Source organism: Paroedura picta, chromosome 2, assembly GCF_049243985.1.
Source record: "Paroedura picta isolate Pp20150507F chromosome 2, Ppicta_v3.0, whole genome shotgun sequence".
Taxonomy (NCBI): domain Eukaryota; kingdom Metazoa; phylum Chordata; class Lepidosauria; order Squamata; family Gekkonidae; genus Paroedura; species Paroedura picta.
Genome location: NC_135370.1, coordinates 145,441,744 through 145,457,712, shown reverse-complemented (window position 1 = coordinate 145,457,712; position 15,969 = coordinate 145,441,744). Strand labels below are relative to the sequence as shown.

Sequence of the window (15,969 nt, the reverse complement as noted above, 5' to 3'; positions counted from 1 at the left end):
AAAGCCCATTGGAAGCAAGAATGCAATGGGCACTAGGACCCAGGGGACACCAGGAGGTGTAGATCTCTCTCTCTGTCTCTGTCTCTCTCTCCCTCTCCCTCTGTGTCTCTTGGTGTGCCTTGCAGCAGAAGGCATAGCAGGTAACTAGGGCTCATTCTTAGGAGGGAAGGAGGGCTGGTATGCAGTTTGGGGCAGCTCTCTCTTTCTATCTCTCCTTCTCTCGCTCCGCCGCAGCAGGGACAGCTCTCTCTGTGTCTCTGTCAGCGGCTTGGGGCAGCTCTGTCTGTGTCTCTCTCTGCCTCCCTCGCAGCAAGGGCAATAGGAGGGAATGAGGGCTTGTGTTCAGGCTGGCAGGGCTCTGTGTGTCTCTGTCTCTGGTGTGTCTGAAATCTGGTCACCTTACTCTTTGTATATGGTCTGATTCAGAGCCTAGGACCTTAGAAATCACAGGCAAATGTTAAAAATCATGTTAGCAAATACAGTGGTACAGTACAGTACAGGAATGTGGCTAGCGTCCAGGGAGGGAGGGTGGGAGCTGTAGGGGCAGGGCCCTATTCCAATTTGGACAGCCAGACACATTCCACTTCCAAGGCTGTTTCACAAATATATAGAGAAACCATGGATAAGGATCTATCTATCTGAGCCTCTTGTGGCACAGAGTGGTAAGGCAGCAGATATGCAGTCTGAAAGCTCTGCCCATGAGGCTGAGAGTTCAATCCCAGCAGCCGGCTCAAGGCTGACTCAGCCTTCCATCCTTCCGAGGTCGGTAAAATGAGTACCCAGCTTGCTGAGGGGTAAACGGTAATGACTGGGGAAGGGAATGGCAAACCACCCCGTATTGAGTCTGCCATGAAAATGCTGGAGGGCGTCACCCCAAGGGTCAGACATGACCTGGTGCTTGCACAGGGGACAACTTTACCTTTCTATCTTTCTATCTTTCTGTCTGTCTGTCTGTCTATCCATCATCACCCACCATTCCCAGACTGGCCGGCTCATGGCGGTAAAAAAAGTAAAAAATCCCCACAATAAAAATCCCTACAAGTAAAAAATCCCCACAATAAAACATAAGAACCTCCAAACCTTAAAAGCAACAAGAGTGGCAGCAAATCCAGTCCCCCTGCCCTTATAGAATCATAGAATCACACACATCCTGTGCTTGGGGGGGGGGGAATAAGTGGGGAGCTTGATGTACAGCTTATTACCAAATGGAGATCTAAGCAGCTATGAAGATTTTTAAAAAATATATTTTAGTGAAAGTTGCTACTACAGTGTTGGTTTTATCTCTCACACCTTCTCTCTCTTTTTTCCCCTCAATTTACTCCACTTCTCCCATATGCTTGAACCTCTCCTGTGGATGCATGTGAGGGTGTGGGTGTCTTCGCATTCTGCAACAGCCATTTTGCAGTCAGTTCCATCTCCTGTAGCAGCCTTTTTGTAGTTTCACCCACCATCTTGTAACAGAATTCTGTGTCTATGTAGACCCCTGTTTTAGGGCATGACCAGGCAGGAGCTCCCTGTGCATAGGCATGGTAGCAAGGCTACTTAGGAAATCAAAACTGTATGTCCTGTTAGCCCCGACCTTCATTCTGTCATGTTTGTGGACTTGTGATAGGTCAAGGCAGGATGAAACACTCTCATATCTAGTCTGGGATGTGGGTGTGTGTCAAAACTGCTGACACCAGCTGATCCAGTCCTCCAAATCAGAGCTATCTGTATATGCCCGGAGTCAAATTAGGAAGCAGTCTTTGTGAAGTCTCACATTCAAGTTCATGGCAGCGACTTCTGATTCCAAATCTAGCTGAAGACTATTGTAATAGTTAAGCTATTATAGCCTTTCTAGGCCTCAAATTATTTCCAGATTGACCTCTGACAGATTTACTTCAGCCTAGATTTGCCAAGTTCTCCCTGGCCACTGGTGGAGGATAGGGAAGGGTTGAGAAATTCCTGGGGATGGGGCCTGAAGAGGACAGGGACTTCAATAGCCTACAATGCCATAAAGCAGTTGTTTCCTCCAGGACTGTTTCCACACCCACAAAAAACGGTGCAATGACCACCCTAATATTCCGTGGAATCACAAGCACTTTAGCACAGAAATCTTGCTATTCAGGTGCAGCTCTGAATAAATTCCCTGTTTGCTGTGCAGTTTGCAAATGTTGTTAAATCCGGATTCCTCCCCTGGGAGGGGATTCTTGTTGACATAGTAAAGTGGAAGCTCAACAGAGTCGAGTTGGTTTCCTCCTCCCTTTCCCACCTCAAATGATGACATATCAAATACAACCAATGTTCTGCCTCTCCTCCTGCCCTCTCCCCTCCCCTCCTCTCCAGTGTTTGGTTGCCTTAAGTCAAGAGCTGTCAGATTTCCCCAAAAGGAATACCTGTGACAGTATCTGTATGAAACAAAGCACAAGAGCCTGATTTCTAATTAGAAAATCTCAGAGGGAAGATAGGATCAGATTCACCTAAAAGGGGGAGTCCTTCCTTGACCAGTGCAATAGCGATTTTATTTATTCGTTTCATCCTTAATATACATGAAAAATAAATTAGAGAACTATCTGAGAGGAAGCATTTTATTCTGGTGTGTCATCCCCCCCACCCCCACATACTGTATCTTCAAGACAGGGTGGAAAGCACAGTCCTCTAATTATTCTAGATGGCCCAGCAATTATAAGCCCATCAGCTGTGGTGTGCAGTACACTCTCTCTGCCTCATAACAGTTCACTGAGTGCACATAAAGGGAAGGATGTTGCTCAAGGATAATTGCACACGAGACACTATACTGTACTGTACCACTGAATGATAGCATTTGCTAACATGATTTTTAACATTTGCCTGTGATTTCTAAGGTCCTAGGCTCTGGATCAGACCATATACAGAGTAAGGTGACCAGATTTTAACATTGGTAAAGCGGGACACCATTGACCAGGAGGGGGGGGGGGTTCTTGATTAAAAATTTAGTCTATATGGAGCAACAAAAAGTTTCATAGAAGGCATAGAATGCAAAAATAGTATTGTAATATATATATATTTTAATTTCAATATAAGTACAATTTGCCAGGTGCCCCCAGATGCCCCTCCAAAAGGGGAACAATCTGGTCACCTTAACAAAGAGGGCATGAAGCTAGGAGTTGTCAGTTGCTCCACTGTTTTCCCAAGGGAGCTGAACCAGGTTTCCTTCCGCATTCACAATGCAAATGACATACCAGCAAATCAGATACTGTTTCCGTTGCCTCTCTTGCTCTCTTACGTTCAAAAAGTGCTGCATCGGCAGTCTGCAGTTAATCATTCCTTTCCCCTCCTTTTAAAAAAGAAACACAATAAGTTCTAAAGTAATGGACAAATTTTTTTTTTCATGGGGGTGGTGGAAAATACATTTTAATCTTCTGCACTGAATTGTTAGATGCCTAGGCTCACTGGTGTTTCCCAGGCCTATCCATTCCACCCACTTACCATCTGTACTATAATACTGCCTCCCACACAGTCGCCCAGAAGTTTCCTAAAGATAGTGAGTTTCTCAAATACAAAGTTTGCCTGACTTATATTGCACGGCGTAAGTCAGCACATGACTCTACCCCACACAGTTTATGAAATCCAGGACAGTTATTTCAATAAATGAACTCCTCTCTAGCTGCAAGGAAAGCTATTTCATAAGACTCAAAGCTAAGCAAGGCTTCATTGTACCAGCTGAGTCAGGACATGTAGGTTTCTAATTCTGAGACCTAGATTTCTCTCACATGATGTGCCAGGGGAGGAGGACTATGGTGAGTGCCTACCCATGCTTGATGGCCCATCTCAGGTTGGCTTTCTCCAGTCACATGTCTCTGATGCCTCACAGGGAACTTCTGCAGGGTACCGCCTGCTTCTGTACCCTGCTCCTGTCTTTACACACAACTCCAAATGTTCTGCGTTCAAAATTCACATCCTGGGGAAAGAGTTGATTGGTGTCCTTTCTGGAAGAATCCTTTTGTAGATAGCCTCCCTCCTCTCTGATCAAAGACTGATCAAAGACGGTCCCTCTCATGGTGAAAATTTTGCTGGATGCTTTATTATTTTTACATGTATTGAAGTTACAATTAAAACAGACAATCAGTTCTATTATGTCAGCATAAAACAGCTCAGGGTCAGATTAACCTTGATTGACCTAAATAAATAACTCTCAGGGGAAACTAAAGTCAGCGAAATGAAACAGGAAGGGAATAGAATTATTCAATAAAATATCTAAGAAAGTATTAATTGTATGAGATTTTTTTGCTATGCTTATTTTCCCTTGGACAGCTAATACACATACATTGGAAATACTGTTTCATGCATTGGCAAATCATTAGATTCCCAGAGCCAGACTGGTATAGTGATTAGGAATGTGGACTTTTTTTACCATTGAGAAACCCTGAAACATTCCTCAGGCTTTGAGAAACCCTAGACGTGGAATATGCGGAATATGGTTGGGGAGCATAGCGGTGTACACACCCACCCAGGGACCCTCCCACCCCCTCCAGCCCCATCACTGGCCATTTTGGGAGGGGGATCGACATGACCATATATGGTCATATCCTCGGGTAAAAGTTTTAACAACATTTTAAAAGATATATATAAAAATTAACTCCCACCCATTCGGGAAACTCTTCCAGAGCCATCAGGAAATCCCAAGGTTTCACAAAACCCCGTTTCAGAAAGGCTGGGCTAGCAAGAAGAGGCCTTGGACTCTTGCAACGCAGGCATAGAAGACAATGACAAAGGAGGGGAATGAAATACAGAATTTAGGAAACCTGAGATGGGAAAACCTGGTAAGTTTTAAGTTAGACAGAAATTGTACTTTCATTTTGTTTCTTAATTTCCATTTGTTCCCCTTCCTTTGTGTAACTTTACGATAGGTTTTGAAAAATCTAATCCTGGCCCTGTGAGACTTGGTAAACTCATTTTCTCCCACAGCAGCTCCATTCCTGCTAATATATGGGAACGGTGGAGGAGGAAATGGCAGCTGCCTTACTAGAGACAAGGAACTTGTCTGGTTCTCGTTCCTGGGTTGGGAAGGGACTTTCCCTGTCGCCCATACACCCTTGCTGCTGAAATTCAGGATTGTTCTGTAGCAGTCTGGGAACAGGACAAAGAGCGACCCCCTCCTCCCTGATGCTGGCAGTTCTTCTTAATATCAGAAGATCTGGCCATCACAGCTGAAGTTATTCCAGACTCAAGGTCCCCCAGCTGGCTTCATGTGGGGGAGCGGGGAATCCAACCTGGTTTGCCAGATTAGAAGTCTACACTCCTAACCACTACACCAAGCACATGGAGCAGTGAGGGAGATGGTCAACACCCACCTAGCTAGCCAGATCAGTCAAATCAACCCTAGTGATCAGATGTCACAGTCAGATCCAATAATCTTCTGTGTCAAGAGGATTCCATTTTTACAAGTGAAAATCAGAAGGAATAAATGGACCTTGAAAGGTAACCATGGAGACGAAAATAACCAATAAAAACCAGGATACTGAATATAATAAAGAAGTATATGTACTTGTATATGTAAATTTGCAGACACATTAAAATATGAATAAAATCCAGTCAACATTGAAGTAAAACATCAGATTCCATGTGCTGGCAGAGGCTCAAGGGAATTTTAGTCCTTGAACACCTGGAGAGCCACAGTTTGGCCACCCCTGGCATAGGTTACTTCTGTGTAGGGGTAATTTCCTGTTTTTCTCTGATAGCCATTGTGAATGTCTGTACTGTGGCAGAGATCTTCTCTGCTTTCCCTCCTACCTGCCCTCCCCAGCACCCTTGTCCCAGGCAGGTTTTTGCCTTACAAAAAAATATTGTAGGAAGTGTGGTCCTATAGAGATAAAACATTCCAGTGGGTACATTTCTGAAAGACTAAATTGGTATACTAACTACCAGGACTTTTAAAATAGAACAAAATCCCCCCCTTGTGGGGAGTAGCAGATGAGAGAGGAAGTGCCACTGGGTGTAGTACAGGATGTGTGTGGGGAGGTCACACCTTCTGCTCCATGCTTTCCTAAATCCACCTTGCAGACAATCATCCATACTAAGCAGGCTCAGTGGAAAAAAATCAAATTGGTGCTGACGATCATTGACAGAAGCATAAGAATGCTGTGCATATGCCAGAATCAAATTTACTATAACTAGGGGTAATGTGGAGCATGACTTCCATGTGGAAGCAACTACAATTTCCAAGATACTTCACAGAAGTTAATGTTCAACTACAATCTGGTAGGTAAGGGTGAACGGACTGGAGCTTTAATTGGTAGAACTTGCATTTCCAGTTTATTCACACGGATCCTATTGTGACCGCTGACTAAAGAAGGGGAAAAACGAACATTCATTCCAGTTGGATTCGGTGACTCAACCAGGGAATCTCCTCCAATTTCCCTTGTGAGGCAAAAGAAATTTCAAGTGAAGAAAGGTCATGCGAACAAGGGGAAATCCAGAGGACTGCTATGTTCATGGCACTGGACTTTGATCCCAGACAGTTGCCGCCTGTGCAACCAAGACTTTGTGGCTCATTTTCCCCAAGTGAGATCTGACAACATCTCATATGACTACATCTCTAGTTTTGTCAGGCAGATTTCAGTGGCCAAAGGTTATGCTGCTATGTAGATGACACAGTCTGTGGTTTTAAATTGTATTGTTTGAGAGGTATTTTTTCCTTGCCAAATTAAGTTGCTAAGATCTAGTTTTACATTTTTGATTGTTTTATGATGTTCTGCTCAATTACTGAGCAGGGAAAATATGAGTTCAAACCAAAGACTGAAATTCTCCCCACTAATATATTCAGGAAAATCCCACACAGGGACTTACCCTTGCATAACTGTAGGCAGTACAATAGTCGAAATAATTCTGTAGAGTAAATAAATAGCTGTTTGGAGATTTGAAAGTCTCAGATGCCAGGAGAAGTATTCACAAAGTTTGGAGTTTTGAATAAGGTGACCAAATAGTCCCATTTTTGGAAGGACATCTGGGGGCAAATTGTAATGTAAAATTTTTGTTGCTCCATATAGACCAAATTTGTAATCAATAACCCCCCGGTCAATGGTGTCCTGCTTTACCAATGTTAAAATCTGGTCACCTTAGTTTTGAAGATCTTCCTCAGCCTAGCCTCAACCAAATGCCTGGTGGAAGACCTCCATCTTACAGGCTCTTCAGAACTGAAACAACTCTGACAGGACCATTAGCTGCTTGGAGTTCTGAAAGTCTGGCTATGACAAAGGGAAGTATTCAAAAAGAGAAAATATTATTTGTATATCTCTGTACAACTATAGAACTATGCCCCAAGATGAATTTTAAGGTCTTTTAATTCTACCATGTTGGTGGTCTCCAGCCTGAAAGGAGTGCATCTGGCTTCAACCAGGGCCAGGGCCTTTTCAGCTGTGGCACCAGCCTGGTGGAATGAGCCTGCAAAAGGACACTCTCCCACCAGGCCTTTGGTTGAGACCAGAGTAAACTAGTACCCAATAAAATCTGCAGGCCCCCCTCTATTCATTCCTCCACCAAGTCAGAACCCAGTTAAAAGATCATACTGTCCATGAAACAGTCTAGGAGGCAGATCAACAAATCAATGAGGGAAAGAAATGGAGAACCACAAGTTTTTAATTATATCCCGGATCCTGGCTTGGGGCAGTTAACAACATATAAGTTTACAATGAAATATTATCAGTTAAAACAAACAGTGAAAACAGTTAACAGTGAAAAATATAAAGTGCTGATAAAATCCTTAGGAATCCATAACCACTGGCCCCTGCTTACTTGTGAATAATGCTTCATTCTTTCTTATTGGCTCTTGTAGGAAGGGGCCAGTTCAATGATGTTCTATAGTTCATTGGTCCCAACGAAATGCCTGACAGAAGTGCTCCATTTTACAGGCCGTTCAGAACTGCGAAAGCTCTTGAAGAGTCTGCAGTTCATCTGGTAACTAATTACACTACGTTGGGGCCAGGACCCTGGCCTTGGTTGAGGCCAAACGTACATCTTGGGGGCTGGGGATCACCAGCTGGATCGAACTGGCAGAGCACAAAGCTCTATGCAGTAGCTGTAGTGATATAATTACCAGAATTGCTGACAGATTTAATTATTTAAATGAATTACAATTTAATCAAAAGCCTGTAACTTTCACATCAAGTACAAGCAGATCTGAAAGTTGATAAACCTATCTATTTTTCTTTGTTGAAAGCATTACCCCCAAAAAACCTTCTTTGCTATATGGCTCATTTTCACCCATAAGGATACAGAATCTATGGCTTACTTCTCACTAGTCACAAGTGAGGCCATTTCTGCATGAGGAATCTGTTCCTGGACAGCCTTCAAATGTTGGTGGGTTTTAGAGTCCCCTTCACATGACATCGTCTGCATCCCAAGGCTGTCCAGTAGCTGGGTTGAGTTTTGAGCATTTTTAACTCGTGATTTTGGGAATCTGGAAAACTGGATTTGCATCCCATTGCTGAGCAACCAGTGAGCAACCAGTGATAAGATGGTATGGAGGGGGAAACACACAATAGTCTTGGCAGCTTTGTCCCACCTTTGCACCCTCCCTCTCCTCTCCATTTCCTGATCTGAGTAATTTTTTTAAATGGCGCAGTCCACGTTGCAGTGCAAACACAAACATACATTGTCAAAGGTAAAATAAAATCTTCTTCGAAGTGTCCACAATCTTTCTGGGATCAGGCAGGCAAAACACAGACCCTTTTCTGTTTTCTGGGGGTGGGAAATAAGCTGGGAAATAAGCTGGGAAATAGGGGTGGGTGGGTGGGTGGGTGATCAATCATTCTTCTCCCAATCAAACAGGGGTCTGAGCACCTTGTTTTTAAGCCAATTATTAACACAAAATGTCTTTTGGGGCTCAAAGGACTATGCTGAGCATTTCAGAAATCCACCCAGACAGAAATAAAGTCCCAAAGAACAGGAATCCCAAAAGGAGGGGGGAATGCTGTATAATTCTGGCATTTCTCCATAACTATGTGGCAGTGCTGCTTTTTATTTAAAATGCATCTGTGTTGTGGCATTACCATATAGCAACACAGAAATGCCTTTCAAAAAAATTAATTTCAGGTCTCAGGGAAGGGGAGAATTGCTGTGCTGTAATTGGCGGTTTTCTTTGACAATCCAAGGAGCAAGGGAGAAGTTTGACTTGTTTTCCCTTGCAGCCTCATTAAGAGGCAAAAAGCCATGACAGGTCAGAGGGACAATGTGGGAGGGGTCTCCCCATGAGGAGGGCCGCAAACACGAGATTTACCATCCCGCATTTGAAAGCCTCCATGCAGAAATGGTCCCTGTGTCAGAGCTGTACTGCCTTATATTACAGCAGGTGGCTTTGATAACTGAATGTGCTTTCCTGTAACATAGTTTAAATAGTTATTTTCCATATTTTCTGAGTATATAAACAAAGCAGCTTGTAAGACCTTAGTTAAAGCAGTTTAAAACCAATAGAAAGGAGCATCAGCACTAAAAATATTAACATCATCATGTACACCCTAAAAAAGCAGCCATAATGCAGTCCAGACTGAATCTGTCAAAAGAGCAAGTTTAAAGTGGGTGAACTGTTCAAATTATCTACATGAAGGAAACATCATCTAGAAAACTAGATGTAAGGGATAAAAACTCAAGCCTAGATTTCTGTTTGACATATTATTGATTTTAAGCCACTCTGAACATCAGAGAGAGTGGCATATGCCCTTTTAATGTGTGCATATATCTTTACCTCTCTACATGCAGGGAGTTCTTCTTGTATTCTGAAATGATACCACTCAGATTCACTCTCTCTTGGGTTGTCATTGTGAGGGCCAAAACTATACATCACACAGTCCTTGGGACTGCTATCAATGGGAGCTATTCATCAAACACACATTGTGAGTTCCATACTGGAAACCAGTTCTCAGGTATGCAGGGGCCCAATTTGGCTATGGACTATGGTGCACAGGGAGAGAGTGCACATGCCTTTCCTTTCACATCATTTTAATGACCCAAAATGAATCTGGAGGCCCTGGTTGTCCCATTTACTGACAGGGCACACATAGGTTCCCCTGGTGAGGCAAATGATGGTTTCTCTGTGGGGCTGCATCAGGTCAGGGAAAATTGCACAGACGGGGACGGCTGAAGCACCCTTTCTCTTAATGCCATGGTTCTAACCCAAGTAGGGTCTCCACATGACTAGGAACGGAGTTCCAAGTACAGACTGAAATATCTTGTGGTGGATTTGAATACAACTTGAGGACTTTGTAACCTATAGTTGGTCTCTGAGAAGTCAACCAAGTGAGGAAAATGCTTTGCATAACCGAAGCACAGTTATACTGTGACGCATAGTTTCTAGTTAGTACAAAGGCCAACAAGCACATGATTTTCTGGCTTTGTATTGTCTGTTCTTGTAAATGGCCAGGTGGATGAAATTCTGACAGGAACCAGGAGATCATAACTTTCAGGGAAAGCCAGGCTGAAATCATTCAAACTGTTGATCGAGAGGAAACCAGAGACTGGAGAATTATCTGTTTGCTGGGCTGCACAGAAAGTCCTAACTCACAGAATGTGCATAAATCGACCTGGGAAGGCCTGTGTTACTGGGCTGCAGGAGCCACCTTACTGTCTCCTGAGTTGCCAAGCAAAAGAGTTCCAACAAAGCAGTAGTGGTGGCACCAAAGAAAGTTTACCTCTACCATTATAGCATCAGCTATTTCACAGCCAGCCAGTTGTCAAAGGTAGCTCAGCATCTGCTGATGCATAAATCAAAACCTTTACTGTCCCAGGCACAGACAACTATGATACCTTTGTCAAGTTTTTTACTAGTAAAATATTGAGAATACATGCTGATGTGGATGTCAGCTGTATCAGACGCTGCCTGGTCTATTCATAGATCAGGTTTCCAGGATGTATGTTGACAAGGTCCTGGGATCTGGGAAGGCCCTTTTTGTTCCCCTGCCCATCCTAGCTGGTAAAATCATGTAAGACCCACATCAACCCTCCCTCCCTTAGCATCTGTTATAAACCAGTCACTAAGGGCACCCTCCCTCAGGCTATCAATACTTATGCTATGCTTCAGTTCTGTCTTTAAGATTTCTGTTTGGGTTCAGACTTCTACAATCCTGGTTTATTGACTCATGTTCCATTTTGTTGATTATACTGACTCACTCCGCAATCCACCTTGAGTCCCTGTGAGAAAGGTATAAATAGATAAGTGTCTTCCTTTATTCCATTCCCCCCATACAATTTTAGAGGTAGGAAATACCAATTAGGATGGAATCTGTTTCTTGCCCTTGGCATAAAATGCTGGCTTTTCAAAAGAGGAACTGAATAAGTTGAACAGTGGAGCACTGCTGTACTGTGTTTGAAAGGAATTACCCTTAGGCCATCAATTTCCTGACAAAAACAAGCCATGTTATTCTCTGGGAACAGTTGCAACAACTTATTATGTGTCATCCTACACAGAGTTATAGCCTTTTAAATCCATTGAAATCAAAGGGCTTTAGGATGCCACTGCAAGTTTTTCCTTCTTCTTTCTAAACTTTAAAGCATCGCATTAATCAATGGTGGCCCATTTGTTCCTTTGTGGAATGGTATGGTTAGGTATAGCTTGATTCCATCAGATCTCAGAAACTGAGCGAACTGTATTTGGGTGATGCTGCTTCCAGACATTCAAGGTATTTGCTGAGAACATCAGACCCCACCCTACTGTTTTGCTCCATGAAGGGTGCAGTACAAGGCAACCTCTGCCAGCGTTAGGGATTTTCCTGCCAGCATTCCTCACTGCCCTTAGCTGAATGGAGTGAGAAGATACAACCCATACTCGGGAGAGGCTATAATGTGGGTTGATTTGTAGCACCATGGAGACTAAGGGTGTGGAACAGGAACTGGAATGCTATGGTAGCTTCTTTCTCTCCTTTCAGGAGCCTTTTGCTTCCACCTATATTTGGGTTATTGAGGTTGAGTAAGTTTCCAGATAGTTTTGTAGAGCTAGATAATCAGAGGCAACTGGCAGATGCAGCAATAAAACCTCACTCTCTCATCCACAGTTGATATCTAACACATTTTGCTGGATGCTTTATTATTTTTACATGTATTGAAGTTACAATTAAAACAGACAGTCTGTTCTATTATGTCAGCATAAAACAGCTCAGGGTCAGATTAACCTTGGTTGACCTAAATAAATAACTCTCAGGGGAAACTAAAGTTAGCAAAATTATATCCCGGATCCTGGCTTGGGGCAGTTAACATATAAGTTTACAATGAAATATTATCAGTTAAAACAGTTAGCAGTTAAAAATATAAAGTTCCATTTTTAAAGGGGGCTGTTTTCAGGTATGGTTTTGTGGATAGCTGCTCCTCACTCCTACTTGTTTCTCACCTCAGATGTCTTCAGGGGGGGCTGTCACATGGGGGGGAGTTGGTTATGTTACATGAAAAGAGGGGCAAGGCAGCCTGAGTGATAACAGGAGTGTTGGGAAAACAGCAACAGGTATGCCTGAGCACCTCAGTGAATATGATGGAGGCATGGCTGGAGGATTCAAAGCAGGCAGGGCAGGATGGAAGGCATCCTTGGGCATGACTGAATCAAATAGTTACCTGTCAAAGCAAATATGCTAGGCATTCTGATTGGCTATAGTGCTACTCTGATTCAGGCCTGTGTGTACGGTTCTTCTCAGGCCTTAACTTAGCTCGCTTCCACATAGAGCTTTTGCTCTGGTTGGCAGCCAAACTGGATATGTTCCCCCCACTCCCAGCATTGTTTGTCTACTTTCCAGATTTCCCCCTCCTTTGCTTCATTCTTTCTCAAACCCGCTGTGCTATTAGATAACCTTCAAAGAAGGTATGCAGACATCTTGATGGAAAGATGTACCCGGTCAAACTGCCAGCCCATTTCATTGCCATTTCATTGCCATTACCACCTTGTTCTTGCTATTATGCTACACTCCAACAGAGGGCTTTTAAAAAACTCAATACTTGCTATAATGTTATAACTCTACAAAGATTAAGCAAATATCATTTTTAAAAAAAGCTCTCCAAGGGTATGAGGGGCATGGTGGGCTCACAGAGATGACCAAGGAAAACAGAGGCCTGCCTTCCCCAATTCAGATTCTCTATGGCTGCTGTGAAAGCAGAGGCATAATGACAGCACGCCTGGTAATTGTTGCTGTGTGGAAGTTACCCTAGGAATGTCTTATTCTTAATTACTGTTTTCATGACAAAAGTCGTAAACAGATAACCATCAGACACTAAAAGGTTTCATGACCTGAGTGATAATGTGATTTTACTACAGTCACCAAAATTTAGCCACCCACAAAGATACTTGTTTGTCTTTATCTCTTAGTAATCAAAAATTAGCTTCTAGATAGACAGAGTCCTGCTTAATGGAGGAAAAATCAACTCAACTTTCAAATTTGAAAATTCAGAGCAACCCAAAAATAATATGATCTATAGCAGTGGTCCCCAACCTTTTTATCACCGGGGACCAGTCAGCGCTTGACAATTTTACCGAGGCCTGGGGGGGGCAGTCTTTTGCTGAGGAATGTTGCCGCTGCCACCGCCTGAGCCCCTGCTCCACTTGCTTTCCCACTGGCGCCTGACTTCCTGCTGCCCTCTTGGGGGCACTGCCAGGAGCAGCTGCGCAGTGCCGCACCGAGGGGGAGCCCCAGCCATGGCGGCCACTGAAGAGCATCAAAGGTGAGCCGGCGGCAGAGTGGCAGGGCAGCCCCCGAGGCAGCAGCTGGAGAGGAGGACAAGGAGGAGCCGCGGCCCGGTACCGACTGATATACGAACCGGGACCGGGGGTTGGGGACCACTGATCTATAGCATCAATTGGGCGTAGCTAAATATGTAGCTAGGAATTGTCTTGGGACCACTTGTAAGCCAATCCCTATGTACACAAAGCATCTTAAGTATTGGTCTATATGGTTGGGAACTGTGAATCCTAATCCATGTGACTGGTGGAAGATGTGTCAGTATGTCACAAGGAAGTCCATGTAAGACTGGGCATTTCCAAACATCAGAAAAAATAGTGTTACACTAGCTGAATGGTGTAGTGCTAAATATTATCGCACATCTCATCCTCTCCTCACCTTTTCTCTGTCTCTCTCTTGTCTGCCACCTTTTCGCGCTTCTCACCCTCCACAACTGCTGCTGGAAATGGCGGAAGAGAGCAACGTGCTTTATACACAACTCTCTTCCACCTGTCAATCAATCCAGGCAACCAATCCCCTTTCTCCATGTTTTAAAGGTCTCACGATGCTCGCTTTTTAAAAATTCATACTTCTCAGTTTAAATGCCTATGCATCTAATCATAGATGCATAGTACTTTTGAATGCCACCCCTTATGGAATCACAAGTCTTGATACTTTAAAAAATGAATCTTGTTCCTGATTTGGGGGGAGGACTTTTGAGAGGCATACTTTGTATTACAACTTTGGGGATAAATTATTTCTGGCATTGCCTACATGCTTGTCTGCCTATTCATTCCTCCAGTAAATTAGCCATTTTAAAAAAGATATTCCCATCCCCAAGAACAAGGGAGAGGGAGGTGGGTGTGAGGTCAGGACGAGGCAGGTGCCTTTAGTGCATTTGAGCTTCCATACCTTCCCTCTGCTGGTTACTCTCCCATAGCTAGCGCTAAATAGGCTGGGGAATCCATGCGATTCCCCAACTGGCACTTTAAAATGGAGGATGTAGCCAGCCAGTTACTGCCCAGAAGCTGGAAGTTAATGACATCATATAGAGGGGCCAAGACTATAACCACTATGTACCTTAAGCATTTCACTACATTTAACGGGTGCGAAAATCTCCCGTACCATTTCAGCTTGGGTAATTATTGGTCTGTAATTTGAGACGGTTGGATTCTAGTCCAACTGCTGCTCTATTTTTTGATTTAAGATTATCATTGCTGGGATGACAGAAGTAGCAAATAGGAATAGTTGCAGCACATCTCAGGAAAGGAACTCAAGCCCACCCCACATTTCCCAGTGCATTATTGTCCCTCACTGAGTCAGACAGGTCACCATACCACCTTCTGTGGCCTGATTATCCTGGCTTCCATTCTGCTTTGCCAACACAGTCCATATCTATCTCTTCTACAATACAATACAATACAATACAATACAATACAATACAATACAATACAATACAATACAATACAATACAATACAATACAATACAGTGTTCCCATCAGATAAGACACCAGATCTGCTGTGTGCAGCTGGATGAACACTACGAGTGGGGCTTAAGCCCTACTATTGAGAGTTTGTGGGTTCTTCTGATCACAGAGTTTAAAAAGTGATGCTAAAATGTGGGTTCTTCTGGGTGGTCTGTCTGTGCATGGTGTGTGGGAGGGGATATTGGATGTGTTCCATGACGTCCACTCAGCAGTGGGTGTAGGAATGTGGCACTTTCCTGACAGCCCCTAAAGTCATTTTATTCTCCACCTGACACTTCTGTATTTCTTTTTGTTTCAGAGAAATCCCCATTCATCACTCAAGCAATGCCTCTCTCCCATCAGTCTTACTTCTGTAGGACATTAAATGTATGTTGGGGGATTTTATCACAGAGTCATATGACTGGTTCACAGCTGTCAAGCAACAACTGACTCACCTTTGCCCACTTTATAAAAAGGAAATGCAGATTAATAATGCTAGACTGAGTTAGTCTGAAGTTCACAAAATGCCTTCCTGCTTCCTCCTCATTACTTAAAGTCAAAAAAGATCACTTTGCTAGATTTAATTAACTGAAGGACAGATGGTGGCATAAAATTGTTACTACTTCTTGAGTGATTTTTTAAAATTAGAACGTTGAACACCAAGCAATTATTTATTTGTGGTCTGGGACCTGCATATCTGAGGGATCATCTCTCTATATATGTCCCTGAGAGAATGCTTTGATTGGCTACAGCTAACCAATTTGTGTTCCCCAGCCCCAAAGAACTATGGCTGGCCTCGACTAGGGCCAGGGCTTTTTTGGGCCTGGGTGTATTATGCTTCGTGGAAAACTTGCAAA

General features: G+C 43.5%; 1 long non-coding RNA gene across 1 annotated transcript; it reads left to right on the top strand.

The window, feature by feature from the left end:
- Positions 1 to 107: 107 nt before the first annotated feature.
- LOC143828817 (uncharacterized) lies at positions 108 to 15,643 on the top strand. Its single transcript, XR_013227900.1, has 3 exons — positions 108 to 140; positions 4,626 to 4,781; positions 15,432 to 15,643. It is a non-coding gene; the product is annotated as an uncharacterized LOC143828817 (long non-coding RNA).
- The last annotated feature ends 326 nt before the right edge of the window (positions 15,644 to 15,969 follow it).